Consider the following 7,581-nt stretch of genomic DNA (forward strand, 5'->3'; position numbering starts at 1 on the left):
AGAGCAGTCCTGCTGAGCCGTCAGTCCAGCTTTTCTGTTGGATTTCCTTAAAAGGCTCCTCTTTCTGAGGGCGAAATTGGTTTTCTTTGAAGCCGTTAGGAAGAAGTTAGGATGCAGTGTGAAACGTCAGGGCATGCTTTCAAGATCCACTGATAACCAATGGGCATCTGTGAGGTTCCTGGTCCAAGATGTAGCCCAGGAATTCCTGGCTGCTCCCCCATTAGGGGAGTGTCTGCTGTACTACAAGTATCATGGGCAACAGCGGGAATACAGCCAGTGACCTGGTTGGGAACTCCCCGCCCGGGCACACACACACCAGGCAGTTAGTCTCAGGTTTTGCAGGCTCGTCTCTGATGAGTTATCGTTAAATGGTTGCCTATAGCCCCAGCCTCTCAGGCCTCACTTGGGTCTATATAAACCCCTGGACACAGCCTTTCTGTCTGTTTCAGCCACTGGCTGGAAGTCCAGGTCCTGTTTTGCAGAGACACCATTCCTCTGCCTCCTGAGACCCACATCTAGTTTCTTGATGGCACCCTGCTCTCCAGTTTTCTTCCCGATGCCTGCTCTTGCCTGGCATCCTGCCCACACAAGCATTGCAGAGCTTCTACTTTTGCATTCAGATTATTGATCCTGCATTAAAAAAAAAAGTTGCTGGGCGATGGTGGCGCACGCCTTATCCAGCACTTGGGAGGCAGAGGCAGGCGGCCTGCCTGGGCTACAAAGTGAGTTCCAGGACAGGCTCCAAAGCTACACAGAGAAACCCTGTCTCGAAACAACAACAACAAAACAACAACAGAAGTCCTCACCGCATCTTTGGTGTCCCATCCATCCTGTCCTGAGGTAGTGTGACAAGACAGAGAATCGGCTGTCTTGGTGCCTGGCAGGATCTCTCCTTCCTACCCCATACCACTCACTTTTCTGCTCCATCACATAGCAGCTTAGGGAAGCAAGCAAGTTTATTTTGACTCATGGGTCAATCGAGGGGATATAGTCCATCATGGCAGGGTAAGGCACAGTGGCAAGAGTATGAGGTGGCTTGGTCACATCAGGAAGCAAGGAGCAGACGGAAGTGGGGTCTACCGGTTGTTGGTTGTTTTTACTCTGACTCTTTTGGGGGCCTGCCACCCAGCTCCCAAATAAATATACATGGAGACTTACTATAAATGCCCCAGCCTTAGCCTTGCTTATTTCTAGCCAGCTTTTCTTTCTCTGCCTGCCAGCCCCACTTATCCTTTCTCTTGCCTTGCTATTGGCTGTTCAGCTCTTTATTAGACCAATCAGGTTGTTTTAGACAGGCCAAAGTAACACAGCTTCACAGGAGTTAAAACAAATGTACATAAAAGAATGCAACACATCTTTGCATCATTAAAACAAATGTTCCATAGCAAAAACAAATGTAACACATCTTAAATAATATTCTATACCTACCTATCAAACTTTAAGGCCCATCCCACATCTCTCTGACCCCCAGTGACTCAGTTTCCCCATTGGTGCTCTGCCTCCTAAAGGTGCCACAACCTTCCAAAACACGACCAGTAGGTGGAGATGAAGTATTCAAACATTAGTCTATCAGTGACATTTCACATCCCAACCTCAACACCTTGCAAACAGAAAATACCAGTCTCTCTTTATGGTGCCCTTGGACTGACAGCTTGTGGCTGTGCAGCCACCTGAGTGTGGCCAGAACTGGCCAGACCCTGGGTTAGAATTCATCCACCTCACGCAGCGAGTAGTTGAGGATGGTGTCGTGATCTGGAACTTGAAGTACCACAGAACTTCTTCTTCTGAAGCAGGAGTGGGAACCAGTAGCTGTCATCAGGCCACATGTCAGCAAAGGGGATCTGGTCCAGTTGGAACCACTGAGGGCGCATTTCTGTTGCGGGGTAGAGGGATGGGGAGGAAGGATAACATTGATGTTGAACATGGATTCCAGCTGACCCGAGAGGGATTAACCCCTGAATCTGTGTGAACACCTGTTTGGAGATTTTTGATTTGTTTGAGACACGGTTGTAGCCCTGGCTGGCCTTGAATGCAGGGAACTGCTGTGTATCTGAGTATGTCTGTGTGAATGAATGCCACATGTGTGGGTGTCAGAGGAGGCCAGAGAGGACCTGGAGTTACAACTAGTCATCAACTGCCCAGTGAGGGTGCTGGAGACAGAACTTGAGTCCTCTGGAATTCTAGTAAGTGCTCTTAACTGTTGAGATCCCTCTCCAGCTGTTTGGATTGTTGTGGCTATTACTTGTTTTATATTATTTTTGACTGTGTATATGCATGTATATCTGGGTGTGGGTGTAAGCATATGAGTGCAAATACCCACAGAGGCCAGAGGCTTTGGGTCCCCCTAAAGCTAGTGTTAGTTGTGAGCTACCTGGTGTGGATGCTGGGAACCAAACTTGGGTTCTCTGGAAGAGCAATATGTGATCTTAACTGCTGAACTAGCTTTCCAACCTCTCTCTGCTTTAAACATTTGGTAAGAATTATTTTCCTGGTCTATGGGTGTTTTGCCTCTATATACCATGTGCATGGAAGTACCTACAGAGGCCAGAAAGGGTATGAGATCCCTGGAACTGGAGTTAGGGGTACTGGGAAAAGCGTTGTAGGCCCTCTGGGAGAGTAGCAAGTGCCTTTAACTTCTGAAGCCATCTCTCCATCCTCTGGAGATATTTTGGAAACAGCGTTTTCCATAATTGTAGCCTAGGCTGGTCTGGAATAAGTAGCAATCCTTCTGCCTTAGCTTCTTGATTGGTTTACAGGGGTGTGCTACCACCATGCCTGCTTTGTTTTGTTTTGCTGGGTGGTGGTGGTTCACGCCTTTAATCCCAGCACTTGGGAGACAGAGCCAGGAGGATCTCTGTGAGTTCGAGGCCAGCCATGGTCTACATAGTGAGATCCAGGACAGGCACCAAAACTACACTGAGAAACCCTGTCTCAAAAAAACAAAAACAAAACAAAACAACAAACAACAAAAAACCAAAAAATACAGGGACTTTCTTGGAGCTCTGGCTGGCTTGGAATTCAGTATGGAAGCCCAGGCTGGTCTTGAATTCATGGCAGGTCTGTCTCAACTTTCTTGGTGCTGCGATTATGAATGTATACCACATACCTGGCTTATTAAGAGAGGAGCCTGGTCTAATTTATATCTCATCCTCATGACCATCTCTGGTTTGACAGCCTCATGTAGGTCAGGCTGGCGTAGGATCCATTCTGTAGCCCTGTATGTCCTCAGATTCATTCTTTCTGCCTCGGCCTCCCAGACGCTGTGTTATATACCTGCATCACCACACCTAGTTACTCTCTTGTTTGTTACTAAGAGCTCATCTCTTGTGTTTGGGATTACAGACATGCAACTCCACACCAGGTTCATGTCACTGCTGGACATGGAACTCAGGTCCTTATGCTTACAGGTCAGGCATGCTGCCAACTGAGCCACACCAGCTACTTTATTATTATTTTTCCTTCTTCTCCTCCCTCCTTCTGAGACAGGGTCTCACAAGGTGGAATGTGGATCATGCTGGCTATTGAATTCAGAGATACCCCTGTCTCTTCTTCTCAAGTGTTGAAATAAAAAGGCATGTACTAATATGTGTGGCTGATTTTCATATTTTGTGGAATAAAAAAACGGGCTTGCAAGGTAGCGGTGGCACACGCCTGAGTTTTAAGCTAGCCTGGTCTACAGCACCAGTTCCAGGGCAGCCAGGGCTATACACAGACAATGAATGAATGAATGAATGAATGAATGAAAAGGAGAGTGGGTCTCATATCTGGGCTACAAGGCTGCTTTGCCTATCTATCCTTGGTTGTTGAGGACAAGCAAAGATCAAGAACATGGGCAGACTTGGGGCCCACACTTGGCAAGGGCTGATTCCTTTCTCCGAGGCTGGGTGTACCTCCCTGCCCAATGGTGGGAAGAAGGGAGTGGGGCCCAAGGCTCACCATCACTCTCTGTGGGTGTCCCAGTACATGTTCAGTAGAAAAGATATGCACGTCCATCAGCTCAGGGGAACCCACAAACTCAAATGAGATGTGGCCCACTTTGTGCAGGGCATCCACAGTTAGACCACTCTCTTCTCCAGCTCCCTGCAACAGAGATAGGTAAGGGAGATATATTAGCTCGTGAGCATGGCATCTGTGCTTTATAAGGGCCAGGGCCGTGGGAGTGTAGCCTCAGGACCTGTGGGCTGCATGTTCTAGGGGGATATGCAGAGGCGTTGCTATTCCAAATTAGGATTCAGGCATGGCATTGCCACACCTATAATCCAGCACTGAGGAGGCTGAAGCAGGAAGGTTTGGGGTTTGAGGCCAAACCTAGGCTTACATAATAAAGGCCAACTGGCATGTGCAGAAAGATCCTCTGAAAAAATTTAAAAGTTGAACATGGTGGTACATGCCTTTAATCCCAGCACTCTGGAGGTAATGGCAGGTGGATCTCCATGAGTTCAAAGCCTGTCTGGTCTACATAGCATTGTGGGTCTCCGGGTGTTTCCTTCTCCCCGGGTCTTCATCCCCTGCCAGGCTGGCTCTGTGGTCGGACCTCCCTTTTCCTCACCTCTTAGCCCCATCCTCAATGGTCTCTCCTTCCTGCACTTTGCCCCCGAAGCCATTCCAGCGGCCAGCACCAAAGCCCCTCTTCTTCATGCCCAGGAGAACTCGCTGAGGCTGCAGCACCAGCACCAGGGTATAGAGCCTGGAGGTACTCATGGTCTCCTGGGTCCTGTGAAGAGCGTCAGAAAATGAGGTCTATTTGGCTTGTGGTCTGTTAGAGTGTGCATCAGATGTGTGCGGTAGTGAATGGTGGCCAGGTGGGAGGAAGATTCATGCTAGGAGAATGGAAAGTGAGGCTGACTGGTAATTCCCCAGCCACAATGTAAACTCCCTGTGGGTTCCAGGGCAGGTGATGGGTACACATGTGCCTTTGAGTCCTCCTCTCCCCATTTTAGTTTTCCAGTGCAGGGAATGGAACTCAAAACTTTGAGCATGCTAGGCTATTGCTCTACCACTGAGCCACACCCCAGCCCCTCACTGGGGGATTCTAGGCAGGGGCTCTACCACTGAGCCACACTCCAGCCCCTCACTGGGGGATTCTAGGCAGGTGCCCTACCAGAGTCACACCCCAGCCCCTCACTGGGGGATTCTAGGCAGGTGCTCTACCACTGAGCCACACTCCAGCCCCTCACTGGGGGATTCTAGGCAGGTGCCCTACCACTGAGTCACACCCCAGCCCCTCCCTGGGGGATCCTAGGCAGGTGTTCTACCACTGAGCCACACCCCAGCCCCTCACTGGGGGATTCTAGGCAGGGGCTCTACCACTGAGCCACACCCCAGCCCCTCACTGGGGGATTCTAGGCAGGTGCTCTCCCACTGAGCTACACCCCAGCCCCTCACTGGGGAATTCTAGGCTGGTACTCTACACACTGAACCATCTTTCCAGTCCCCTGAGCCAACTTCTTATTGTTCTATCATTTTCTTGGTCTCAACTGGCTAAAGCAGTATCCACTGAGCTCTACCACTAGGACCCTCCTAAGAGGGACCTAAAGGAGGGTTAGAGTAATGCCATTGGCTAAGAGCACTTGCTTCTCTTCCAGAGCACTGGGACTGCATTCTTTGTATCCACACAATGGCTCATAATGGTCTAACTCCAGTTCTGACGGCTGGCCTCTTCTGGCCTCTTTGAGCACCAGGCACAAACATAGTGCACAGATATAAATGCAAGCAAAATGCCTGTACTCATACAATGTAAGTTAACTTACAACAACAACAACAACAACAAAAAAGTGATGGTGGTGCATGCCTTTAATCCCAGCACTCTGGAGGTGGGAGGCAGAGGCAGGTGGATCTGTGAAATCAAGGCCAGCCTGGTCTATGGAATGAGTTTCAGGACAGCCGGGGATACACAGAGAAACTGTCTCGAAAACAAAACAAACAAAACTTAAAAAGAAACAAAGAAAGAAAAGGAAGCTTGATCCTGGTGATGAGGTTGGTCAGCAGAAGTGGGCTTAGCATTGGTCTGTCCTTGTCCTGACACTGACTTGCCCATGCTTGAGGTCCTGGCTTTCTAACTCAGCAAAGTCAGCCATCTTTCATAAGCAACAGCTATATACAGCTGTTTTTCCATATCCACAGGCGACTAGTACCAGGTTACTTCCCCCCTGCCATGGATACCGGAATCGAAGCATAGTGAAATCACTTCCAGGGAAATGGCATATTTGCATATATAACTTACACATATGCTCTAGCCCACTTTAAATGCAACAAAATATGGTATAAATAGTTTTCTTGTAGTAAGGACAGATGTCCACATGTTCAGTCTATGAGTGATTTGTTTTGCAAGTATTTTATATAAGATGGAGTCATGCCATGTAGTCCAGTCTGGACTTAAACTCACAATCTTCCTGCCTCAATATCCCAAGTGCTGGAATGTACCAGCATGTACCAGTACGCGTAGCTACCTGTCTCAGTGAAGTTGCTGTGAGGACGTAGACTGTAATCCAGTAGAATGGGTTTGGCTATGGCTGTTGATTGACATTGTTTCAAACATAGGCTCACACACTGTTTTTTCCCCTCTGCAAATGGAAATATCTTATCTCACAGTTTGGGGGCTTATTAAGTGGGATCGTTCTAACAGACAAGGTTAATTGGGGTTGGAGAATATTTTTGATTTGTTGGTTGAATTGGTTTAAATACTGAGCCCACAGATATAGATGGCTGATTAGCTTTGTGTGCGTGATGTGTGCACATATGCATGTATGTGTGTGTGCACATATGTGTGCCTGTGTGTGGTCACAGTTGACAATGGGTGCCTCCCTCAATTGCTCTCCACCTTGTAATTTTTTTCACATTAAAAAAAGATTTATGGCTGGGCGGTGGTGGTGCACACCTTTAATCCTAGCACTTGGGAGGCAGAGGCAGGCGGATTTCTGTGAATTCGAGGCCAGCCTGGTCTGACAAAGTGAGTTCCAGGAAGGGTGCAAAGCTACACAGAGAAACCCTGTCTCGAAAAAACAAACAAAAAAATGCATATGAGAATTTGTCTGCATGGATGTCTGTGAACTATGTGCATTCAGTGCCCATGTAGGTCAGAAGAGGGCATTGGCTCCCCTGGAACTGGAGTTACAGATGGTTGTGAGCCACCATGTGTGTGCTGGGAACTGTACTGTAGCCCTCTGCAGGAGCAGCCAGGGATCTTTCCAGCCCATACCTTATTTTCAAAAAAGATTTTACTTGTGTGTGTGTGTGTGTGTGTGTGTGTGTGTGTGTGTGTGTGTGCAATTCTGTGTGGCTACCGCATGGAGACCAGAAGAGGTATGTTGGAATCTTCTGAAGCTGGAGTTACAGGCAGTTGCAAGCATCTTACATGGGTGCTGGAAATCAAACTCAGGACCTATGCAAGAGCAGCAAGTGCTCTTAACCAGAGCCATCTCCCTAGCTCCATTAGCTCCACCCCCTCTTTTTTTTTTTTTTTGAGACAAGGTCTGTCACTGGAACCTGTAGCTCATGAAGTCAGCAAGACTAGCTGACCAGAGTGCACCAAAGACCCAGCTGTCTCTGCCTCCCAGCACTGGGTTATAGGTGCAAACCACA

General features: G+C 48.4%; 1 pseudogene; it reads right to left on the reverse strand.

The window, feature by feature from the left end:
• Positions 1-1,414: 1,414 nt before the first annotated feature.
• On the reverse strand, positions 1,415-4,710 carry LOC118575399 (annotated as a pseudogene).
• Positions 4,711-7,581: the final 2,871 nt, after the last annotated feature.

The sequence above is a fragment of the Onychomys torridus genome, unplaced genomic scaffold (genome assembly GCF_903995425.1).
Source record: "Onychomys torridus unplaced genomic scaffold, mOncTor1.1, whole genome shotgun sequence".
Lineage (NCBI taxonomy): Eukaryota > Metazoa > Chordata > Mammalia > Rodentia > Cricetidae > Onychomys > Onychomys torridus.